Source organism: Triticum dicoccoides, chromosome 3B, assembly GCF_002162155.2.
Source record: "Triticum dicoccoides isolate Atlit2015 ecotype Zavitan chromosome 3B, WEW_v2.0, whole genome shotgun sequence".
NCBI classification, from domain to species: domain Eukaryota; kingdom Viridiplantae; phylum Streptophyta; class Magnoliopsida; order Poales; family Poaceae; genus Triticum; species Triticum dicoccoides.
In genome coordinates, this window is record NC_041385.1 from 777,076,171 (window position 1) to 777,088,308 (window position 12,138).

Consider the following 12,138-nt stretch of genomic DNA (forward strand, 5'->3'; position numbering starts at 1 on the left):
TTAGCGGCCATCTTATTTACTAAGGCAGCTTGCATATCCGAAATTTCAGCGGTCATCTTTTCAACACGAGCAATTTGGGCTCTTATACCATCAAATTCTTTAGACATACCATCGAGTTCTTTATTCATATAACTCAAAAAAAATTGTTCCTTAAGCTCGTTTCTAAACAAATTATTATGCTCAAATTGCAAAACCATAAAGTTTCTAACATTGCTTTCGATCTCCTCTAGTCTTTTAAGGTGAAGATCACCAAATCTAGATAGAGCCATCGCGACAAACAAGCAATCCAACAAACAAGCAAACAAACGGCCGAGGAAAAAGGCAAGCAAAGAGAGGAGGAGATTGGGAAAGAGAGGGCGAATAAGACGACAAGGGTGAAGTGGGGGAGAGGAAAACGAGAGGCAAATAATGTAAATGCGAGGGAGATGGGTTTGTGATGGGTACTTGGTATGTCTTGACTTGACCGAAGACCTCCCCGACAACGGCGCCAGAAATTCTTCTTGCTACGTCTTGAGCTTGCATTGGTTTTCCTCGAAGAGGAGAGGGTGATGCAGCAAAGTGTAGCGTAAGTACTTCCCTCAGTTTTGAGAACCAAGGTATCAATCCAGTAGGAGGCTCCTCAAAAGTCCCACGCACCTACACAAACAAACTGAGAACTCGCAACCAACGCGATAATGGGGTTGTCAATCCCTTCACGGCCTCTTGGGAAAGTGAGATCTGATAGAGAGATAATAATATATTTTTGGTATTTTTGATATAGAGATGCAAAGCAAAAAGTAAAAGGCAAAGTAAAAACAAAGCAAGTATTAAAGTAATGGAGATTGATCTGATGAGAATAGACCCGGGGGGCATAGGTTTCACTAGTGGCTTCTCTCAAGAGCATAAGTATTCTACGGTGGGTGAACAAATTACTGTTGAGCAATTAAGATAATTGAGCATAGTTATGAGTATATCTAGGTATGATCATGTATATAGGCATCACGTCCAAGACAAGTAGACCGAAACGATTCTGCATCTACTACTATTACTCCACTCATCGACCGCTATCCAGCATGCATCTAGAGTATTAAGTTAAAAACAGAGTAACGCCTTAAGCAAGATGACATGATGTAGAGGGATAAATTCATGCAATATGGTAAAAAAACATCTTGTTATCCTCGATGGCAACAACACAATACGTGCCTTGCTGCCCCTTCTGTCACTGGGAAAGGACGCCACAAGATTGAACCCAAAGCTAAACACTTCTCCCATTGCAAGAACTACCAATCTAGTCGGCCAAACCAGACAGATAATTCGAAGAGACTTGCAAAGATAACTCAATCATACATAAAAGAATTCAGAGAAGATTCAACTATTATTCATAGGTAAATTGGATCATAAACCCACAATTCATCGGTCTGAACAAACACACCTCAAAAAGAAGATTACATCGAATAGATCTCCACAAGAGAGGGGGAGAACATTGTATTGAGATCCAAAAAGAGAGAAGAAGCCATCTAGCTACTGGCTATGGACACGAAGGTCTGAAGTAAACTACTCACACTTCATCGGAGGGGCTACGGTGTTGATGTAGAAGCCCTCCGTGGTGGATGCCCCCTCCGGTGGAGCTCCAGAACAGGCCCCAAGATGGGATCTCGTGGATACAGAAAGTTGCGGTGGTGGAATTAGGTTTTTGGCTCTCCTTTTGATCTATCGGGGATACATAGGTATATATTGGAGGAAGGAGTACGTCGGTGGAGCAACAGGGGGCCCACGAGGTAGGGGGGCATGCCCAGGGGGGCGCCCCCACCCTTGTGGCTGCCTGTTTTGTTCCTTGGAGCAGGGTCCAAGTCTCCTGGATCACGTTCGGTGAGAAAATCACGTTCCCGAAGGTTTCATTCCGTTTGGACTCCATTTGATATTCTATTTCTTCGAAACACTGAAATAGGCAAAAAAACAAAAATTCTGGGCTGGGCCTCCGGTTAATAGGTTAGTCCCAAAAAATGATATAATTGTGTAAAATAAAGCCCCACTAGTGCAGAACCAGGCAATAGCACCGGTTCGTAAGGCCCTTTAGTGCCGGTTCCATAACCGGCACTAAAGTGTGGGCACTAAAGCCCCCCCCCCCTTTAGTACCGGTTCAGCACGAACCGGTGGTAAAGGGCAACCACGTGGCACGAGCCAGCTCCGGGGGGCTGGAGCCCTTTAGTACCACTTGGTAATACCAACCGGTACTATAAGGTTTGGGGGGTTTTTAGTTTTATGATTTCTTTTTCATTTAATTTTGTGTTTCCATTTTAATTCTTTTTCGTTTGCTGGTATTTTACGATACTACACATTGTACACGTTATGCATATATATATATATATATATATATATATATATATATATATATAAATAGAATTTCTAGTAGAACCAATCATGCATATATATATATCATCAATGTCTCACAAACCACCATATTAATTAATTCACACACACACAAATGTATAGCTATATACAGTTTCTCCTACATATGCATGTTGCCTTCGGAGCCAGTGGAATTAGCCTAATTGGTGCCTTCGGAGCACGATGACAATTGGAAGTGGTTTTCATGGGGGCGGTAGCGGGTAATAGTATTCTCCCTTCGGATTTATGACCTGGTCGAGCAAAAATCCCGCTATTTCCTCTTGAAGTGCTTCTATGCACTCCGTTTCTAGGAGCTTCTCCCGCACCTCTCTGAACTATTAAGAAGGAGATCAATATGCATGTGTATTAGTTGTGTGACTAGATATCGATAATGGTGTAAAAATTGTGAATAGTGTTCTGACAAGCGTACCCATTCCTGTCTTTGAGATCTGCTCCTTTCGGACGCCATCATACGAATGTTCTCGCAAACGCAGAATGCACACAGATCAGTCCCCTGCGCCTGCTTCAGGGACTTTACGAGAAAGGAATTTGATCAGATAATAATTAATCAAGCATGATAATTAAAGAGATGGCAGCTAGCTAGCTAGCTAGTACTACTTAATTACTTACCTTGGGTCGAAACCATTGAAGCTTTTTTTCCATTCGCCATCCGTAACGTTGATGAACCTTGCCCAAGCCCTGCCAGCCGACAAAGAAAATGAATAAAGGGGTTATTAAATAGTTCATATCATGAAATGACGAACTAAATAGGCCGAGATATATAGTTAATAATGATTGAAATTACCTGTTGACTATCCCAAACAAGATGTTATAGTCAGTTTTAACTTTGAGTAGTGAGTCCAGTATTTCAACTGTTCCGGCGTCAACTTTAATGATAGACAAGACCCAGTGAAATCTCCATGCACACACGTTTGCATGTCTTAATTAAGCGGACATATGTAAGCAAAAACATGTAGCTAGCTAGTAGGCAAAAACAGAGAATTTGTAGTACAAGACAGTGTGACTCACTGGAAGTTGTAAGGAAGTAGTATATCTTCATTGTATTTGAGGCGCTTCAAGAACTCTAGCATGTTGTCCTCTACGTGCTTTTGATGATGTGGATTTATCCGCCATGTGTATTCATTAACGGTGTTTGGGTCAATGAACCCAATGCCATAGCGTCCACCTTTTCTCATTTCATACATCTTCATCCTGCATAATACCACATAAAAGAATATAGTGAGGATAATTACAGGTAATGATTGATCAAAAGGATCACTACAGCTAGCTTGAGACTTAAATTACAGAAAGAAATCACTTACAGACAATAGCAACTGACGATAGATTTGTCGAGTGTGTCTTGATTGTATAACTGAAACAGTTCAAAATACTCAACGGACAGAGCTTTCTCATGGAAGTAATGCTCCTCCTTGACATTCACCATGAGGGACAATCAATCTGAAATCTTGGTAATGTTCATGTACCATTGATGCAATTCATACATTCTCGTTGGGAGGTTCTTGACCTTGTCTGGCTCGACCAAAGGTTGGCCCCGGACATATTTCCATTTTATTTCATCCTCTCTAAGCACAGGCATGGGCTCGATCTCGAGGAGTTGTCCAACAGTGATGTTGAGAACTTCAGCCTGCATTATATGGTCCTTGGTTATTACCACATTGCCCACCTCGGGAACGTTAACTGTTTGCCCACAATAATATTGGGCGCGCGTACTGTCACGTGTTGTTGGCACAACAAGAGAGGGGATCAATTTGCGCCGCCTGTTCTCCCAGCTGGGGAATGGTTTTCCCGTATTTTTTGATAGCTGCTTGTTGTTTGCTCGATCCCGAGCTCGCCTCCTTACGTAGACGTGCTCGATTTAACTTCCTGATGTGGCGCTCATAGTCTGTGTCAACAGGCTTGGGAGCTGGTGGTTGAGCCATACGAATGAAGTGGTCAATCGTTTCCTCAGGCACTTTCTCCCTTGGCGGCGTTGGCGGTTTCAGTGCAAAATGGGCTTCCACCTCGGCCTTCGATATGGCTGCGTTTTCCTCCTCGGACTTGTCATAAGCCCTCTGCGGAAGAGGCGTGAGGGTTGGACCATATTTATATCGCTTGCCTCCGCCTGTACTACCTCGACTCGTACCGCTATGCACCATAGCTGCGGGGTGTCTCTTCTGCGATTGCTGACGCGGCGGAGACGGCTGACGGGGCTGAGTTGGACGATGAGGAGTGGCCTGAAGCTGTGCCGGACTTGGAGGAGTGGCCTGAGGTTGTGCCGGACTTGAAGGAGGAGTGGACGTCTGACGCTGTGGCGGACTTGGAGGAGGAGGAGTGGCCTGACACTTTGCCGGACATGGAGGAGGAGTGGCCTGACACTTTGCCGGACTTGGTGGACTTGTAGGAGCGGGAGTCTGCTAACTCGGCGGCAGACTTCGACGAGGAGTCGGCTGACGCGGTGTCGGTGACCTTCGAAAGATGATGCAATCCTTTTTCCATAGGATGATACGATGTTTGGCCTCTCCGAGAAAGCGCTCGTCGTCACCTCCAGGAATGTCAAGCTGTAGCTCCGAATATGGTGGGTCCACCACCTCATCAACCAAGACATGAGCATAGCCCGCTGGAATCGGGTTGCAATAGAAGGTTGCCTCGGGGGGATTTGTAAAAGCAACGGCGTCCGCCACCTTCATGGATATGTTCGTTATTTTGATGTGTAGCTCGCATTTAGTGTTCTCCGTGATGTCATCCACGGGGTATCTACCCAGCATTGCGTCGTCCGGGGCGGAACCCACGCTGCTTCTCGGCATGGAAGGGGCGGTGCTATCCAATGCTGGATCATCCGCTAGAAGCTGCAGCTGCTGAGACCCCCTTTGTTGGGTAAGTGAGTCGATCTGCTCCTGGTGCCGCTGGAATTTTACTGCCAATTCCGCTTGACTTGCTTCTAGGCCTTGAAGGCGTTCATAGTCCCGCTTCCTCTGCTCCTCCTCCATCTTCCTCTTCTTCTCCTCCGCAATCTTCTTTCTCGCACAGGTTCTGTAGTCGGTGTTCCAGTCTGAAAACCCCTCATACCACGGAATAGCGCCCTTGCCTCGTGTTCTTCCCGGGTGTTCAGGATTTCCTAGGGCACGCGTAAGCTCGTCGTTCTCTCTGTTGGGCTGAAACACCCCCGATTGTGCCTCTTCTATTGCAACAAGTATCGCATCATCCGCTCCCTTCAGACTTGCCTTCGTTGAAACATTGCCTGTCTTCGGGTCCAACTCCCCCCCATGTGCATAGAACCAAGTCCTGCACCTGGGGGGCCAGCTCTTAGTAACCGGAGTGACACCTGCATCCTCCATCTCTTTCTCAGACTTATCCCACTTAGGCATTGCCACCACATAGCCACCTGGCCCCAGCTTATGGAACTTATCCTTTTTTCGACATTCTTCTTGTTTATTCTCGACCGTTCCTTAGCTAATTCCGAATCCTTGAATTTCATGAAATCATCCCAATGAGCATGTTGGTTCTCTAGTGTTCCCTCGAATACTGGAGTCTTCCTTCCTCCCTTGACGTACTTGTCCCATTCACGATTCTTGTGGTTCTTGAATGCAACCGCCATCTTCCTAAGAGCAGCGTCCTTGACTTTCTGCACATCTGCTTTTGTGAAATGATCTGGTAGGGTGAAATGTTCCATGAGAGTATCCCAAAGCAGATCTTTTTGATTCTTGTCGACAAAAGTAACATCTGGACGTGGCTTTGCTGGCTCTCTCCATTCTTGAAGTTTGATTGGGAGTTGGTCCTTCACAAGAACTCCGCACTGACGAACGAACATGTCCGCAATCTTCTTAGGCGCTAATGGTTCGCCGTTAGGTCTGACTGCCTCGATATTGTACTTTACGCCCTCCTTCAACTTTTTGTTCGGGCCTCGTTTCGTCCTTTTGCCTGAAGACTTGCTCGATCCGGATGGTTGAAAGAACAAAGATCGATTCATTAATATATCTTCAAGTCATTTAAAACATGTGATGATCACCAGATGCCTGCTTATATAAATATACCTCGCCAGTCTTTGTTGTTTCTGGATCAACATGTTCATCGTCATCGTCATAATCGTAGTTCATGACTTCATCAATTCGGTCGTCGCGATCGAATATCATATCACCCTCTCTGGTGTTGTTTAGAAATTCGGAGCCGTCATAATCTTCTTCTTCATTCTGATCATCATTTGGCCCGCGTATCATATCGAACATGGTCTATTCTCCCTCTTTGTCGGTATTGTCTGCCATAGCTTTTATTTAACTAATCCAAAAGAAATATAAAACAATTTAGTATTCAAATTACATCATCTCGAATAATAGATATAATCTCGAATACATCATCTAGAATAATAGATATAATCTCGAATACATCGTCTCGAATAATATATAATATTGAATAGTACATCACTGGCTAGGTAGCTAATTAAAGATCGAATACTACAGAAGAATCTAGGACACTCGCGGTTCCTGCGGCGCGGGCGGTGGACACCCAAAGAGAAGGAACCCTCACAGGCTCATAGCTGAAGTGAGATCCCCGAAGAAAATGCCAGGTATTGGAGAACCTGCCGCCTTCTAACGCAACCATGTAGCGATGGACGTGCTCGTCCTCCTCCCTGACACGGCGACGTACCACCTCCGGCGGGGCCGGGTCCCTCCGCACCGAAACTGGCCCACGCGAACGCCACCAAACGAGATCAGGGTCGACGACGGGACCCGGGGCCGGGTTCCTCATCAAGCGGCGCGCCCCTCCAGGTAGCACCTCCCAGTGCCAGCCCGGCGGAGCCCAGTCCCGGACATAGGTCAGCCGGACATCATCGCGGACGGGTCGACGGCGAGGATACGGGCCGGGCATCGTCGAGAACAAATACTAGATATATGCCCGCAAAAAGTAACATTTTTTTAATGATTGGATTTTGATAACTAAAATTTCTAACATTTCTATATAACACTAATTATGCTATCATTGCATATGTCAAAAATCTATATACTATTTCATACTAATTAAGCATCTAGCACTAAAAACAGAAAACACAACTTCTATACATCCATTAAAAAACTGAAAAACAACATTATATAAAAAATTTCCATACTAATTAAACACTAATTATATCCATCTAACATGCATTCATACATATGTAATAGTGAAAAAATAATAATCCAAATAATCTAAACTAATTAAACATACAAAATACGTATATACATGCATTAATTCATACATATGTACGTGTGTGTGTGTGTGTGTGTTCATCATGCTTGTGTGTGTGTGTTTATGGGCTCGGGGAGGGCCGGAGCCCATGGTGGCCGCCGGGGGCGAGGGAGAGGGGTTAGAGGGGGAGAGCTCACAGTGGGGCAACGGCGACGGCGAGGCGACGGCCGGGGGCGGTAACGGGCCGCGGCGTGACGCGGGGGCGGCGACGTGGGGACGGCGCGACGGGGACGGGCCCGAGACGGCGACGGGGACGGGGGCAGCGACGGGGACGGGGACGGGGGCAGCGACGGCGACAACGTCGATCGAATGGGGAAACAGAGGAAGAAATGAAATTTTCGCAACTACTGTATATATAGGAGAGGCCTTTAGTACCGGTTGGAGCCACCAACCAGTACTAAAGGCCAACTTTGGCCAGGCGAAGAGGCGGGAAGACGAGGCCTTTAGTACCGGTTGGAGCCACCAACCGGTACTGAAGGGTGGTCTTTAGTACCGGTTGGAGCCACCAACCGGTACTAAAGGCCTCGCGCTGCCACCCCAAAGTTTAGTCCCACCTCACCGGGCGAATGGCAGCCGCACTAGTTTATAAACCCAGCCGCGGCTACCACTTCGAACTCCTCTATATAGCACGCTTGTGGGCCTAAACTCTGCGCGCTGCCCTGTGAGTCTGCTGGGCCTTTAAGGCCTGTAATTACACACCTGTGGCCTATCAGGCCCACAGGGCAGCGCCCCAATTTTTTATAGTTTTTTTCTTTTCTGCTTTATTTTCTTCGATTTATTTTTCGTAGTTTTTTGTATAGTTTTTTCTTTTCTGTTATATTTATTTTCTTCTATTTTTTTGTGAGTATTTTTTTATCAAGTTTGCCAAAATTCAACATTTTCAGAGTTCATTTTGTAGTGATTTTCAATTTCACGGTCATTTTGTAAACGATTGAAAAATAGAAAATATAATTTTTTTTCTTTTCTGCTTTATGTTTTCTTCTATTTATTTCTGAGTAGTTATTTCTTTTCTGCTATATTTATTTTCTTCTATTTATTTATGAGTAGTTTTTTTATATAATTTTTTTCTTTTCAGCTATAGTTTTTCTTCTTTTCTGCTATTTTTTCTTTTCTGCAAAACTTGATGGTCAAAGTCTGGAGTTATAACTTAAAAAAAAAAGAAATGTCGACGTGCAATTAGTTTTTGCCATAACAGAAGAAGTCCGGAGTTGTAATAAGTTATTAAAAATAAAAAAGAGGTGCAATGCTCGTTAATTTGCTTCAAGCCTTTCGGAATAGTGTAAACTGCACTGCGCATAGCTCCGTGCAGTCTACCGTATTCCTGAAGGCTTGAAGCTAAGCAACATGAGCATTGAGCCTCTTCTTCATCATCTCTGCACTCAGGGCTTATAAACCGCTCCTAGTCCCTCTCACTTCGCGAGTTGGGACTAAAAAACATCTTACGTCTGGTTCATCCATGAACCGGTACTAAAGGTGCTCGTGGGGCCCCAGCCTTACCTGACACAACCTCATTAGTACCGGTTCGTGGTACAAACCGACACTAAATGGTGATGGTGGGGCCATAGCCTGACCAGAGGCTGACACAACCTCTTTAGTACCGGTTCGTGGCATGAACCGGTACTAAAGGTTCGCCACGAACCGGTGCTAGTGATCGCCGCCACGAACCGGCACTAGTGTACACATTAGTGTCGGCTGAAATTCCAACCGGCACTATTGTGCTTCACATTTGACCCTTCGCCACGACCTGGTACTAAAGGGGGTGCGCTGGCGTAGGTGCGGTGCGGAAAGTTTAGTCCCACCTAGCTAGCCGAGGGGCGACCGCACTGGTTTATAAACCCCCTTGTGGTCGCTCTCTCGAGCTCCTCTCCAAAGCAGGCCTACTGGGCCTACGTGTTCTTTGCTGCCCTATGGGCCCACTTGGCCTTTGCGGGCCTGCATCCTGGCCCAACAACAGGTTGGGTTTCTAGTCGTATGCAGGCCGCTCTGGCCTAGTAGGCGGGCTTTTTTTTATTTTTTTTGCTTTATTTATTTTTGTGTTTTTTTTGTGTATTTAGAGTTTCTTTGTGAATATTTTTGCTTTAGGTACAGAAAATTACAAACTTTCTGTTAGTGCCCGTAGTTTTCAAATTTGAATAGTTTAAATTTTGAATTATTTGAAATTAGTGTGAATCACTAGTTTGTGAATAACTTAACTTTAAAAATCAGTAAAGGCATGAAAGAATTTGTTTGCACATAAAATTTCTTCGCGTTTCAAATGCCAAAACACATAACTACCCTAACTATTACAGAGATTCCCCTCTGGGTGTGAAACACAGAAGAAAGTGATGATAGTGAAGCCGATCACATCCCAGATCTTTGGGTGTGAAACTTTTTCTTCGCGTGTGTCCCTTTGCGCCGTAACCATGGAAAATCTTCATCATTTAACGGGATGCTCGGGTCAATATTCACTGTGAATGGAGCAATTTCATCAAACTTTTCATAATCTTCTGACTTGTCTGTCTTGTCATCCACTCCCACGATGTTTCTCTTCCCAGAAAGAACTATGTGCCGCTTTGGCTCATCGTACCATGCATTCGCTTCCTTATCTTATCTTTTTCTTGGCTCGGTAGACATGTCCTTCACATAGAAAACCTATGCCACATCATTGGCTAGGACGAATGGTTCGTCTGCATACGCAAGATTGTTGAGATCCACTGTTGTCATTCCGTACTGCGGGTCTTCCATTACCCCGCCTCGTGTCATATTGACCCATTTGCACCGAAACAAAGGGACCTTTAAACCACGTCGATAGTCAAGTTCCCATATGTCCTGTATATAACCATAATATGTTTCCTTTCCCGTCTTGGTTTCTGCATCAAAGCGGACACCACTGTTTTGGTTGGTGCTCTTCTTATCTTGGGCGATTGTGTAAAATGTATTACCATTTATCTCGTACCCTTTGAAAGTCATTATATTCAAAGATGGTAACTGGGACAGCAAGTACAGGTCATCTTCAATAGAGGTGTCATGCATGGTACGTGTCTGCAACCAGCTGGCGAAACTCCTGGTTTGTTCACGTGTAATCCAGTCATCAGACTGCTCCGGGTGTTTGGAGCGTAGCAAATTCTTGTGTTCATCCATATATGGAGCCACCAAGGTGGAATTCTATAGAACTGTGTAGTGTGCTTCAGTGAGAGAATTTCCGTCCATACATATTATTTGTTCCCCTCCTAGCGTGCCTTTTCCATCCAGTCTGCCCTTATGCCGCGATTCAGGAACACCAATCGGCTTAAGGTCAGGAATAAAGTCAATACAAAACTCAATGACCTCCTCATTTTGATGGCCCTTGGAGATGCTTCCTTCTGGCCTAGCACGGTTATGAACATATTTCTTTAAGACTCCCATGAACCTCTCAAAGGGGAACATATTGTGTAGAAATACAGGACCCAAAACGTTAATCTCTTCGCATAGGTGAACTAGGACGTGCGTCATGATGTTGAAGAAGGATGATGGGAACACCAACTCGAAACTGACAAGACATTGCACCAAATCATTCTGTAATCTTGGTATGATTTCTGGATCGATTACCTTCTGAGAGATTGCATTGAGAAATGCACATAGCTTCACAATGGCTAATCGAACGTTTTCCGGTAGAAGCCCCCTCAATGCAACCGGAAATAGTTGCGTCATAATCACGTGGCAGTCATGAGACTTTAGGTTCTGGAACTTTTTCTCTGCCATTTTTATTATTCCCTTTATATTCGACGAGAAGCCAAACGGCACCTTAAAACTGAGCAGGCATTCAAAGAAGATTTCCTTCTCTTCTTTGGTAAGAGCGTAGCTTGCATGACCCTGATATATGCCGTCTTCTCCGTGCATACGTTGCTGGTCCTCCCGTGCCTCAGGTGTATCTTTTGTCTTCCCATACACGCCCAAGAAGCCAAGCAGGGTCACACAAAGATTCTTCGTCACGTGCATCACGTCGATTGCGGAGCGGACCTCTAGGTCTTTCCAATATGGCAGGTCCCAAAATATAGATTTCTTCTTCCACATGGGTGCGCGTCCGTCAGCGTCCTTCGGAACAGGTTGTCTGCCAGGACCCTATCCAAATATCACCTTAAAATCCTTGACCATATCATGTACATCAGCACCAGTACGGTGGCGAGGCTTCGTCCGGTGATCCGCCTCACCTTTGAAATGCTTGCCTTTCTTTCTTACGGGATGCCTGCTCGAAAGAAATCGACGATGTCCCAGGTACACATTCTTCTTACAACTATTCAAATATATACTGTCGGTATCATCCAAACAGTGCGTGCATCCGCGGTATCCCTTGTTTGTCTGTCCTGAAAGGTTACTGAGAGCAGGCCAATCATTAATGGTCACGAACATCAACGCCTTTAGTTCAAATTCTTCCCCCATGTGCTCATCCCACGCACGTACACCTGTTCCATTCCACAGTTGTAAGAGTTCTTCAACTAATGGCCTTAGGTACACATCAACGTCGTTGCCGGGTTGCTTAGGGCCTTGGATGAGCACTGGCATCATAATGAACTTCCGCTTCATGCACAACCAAGG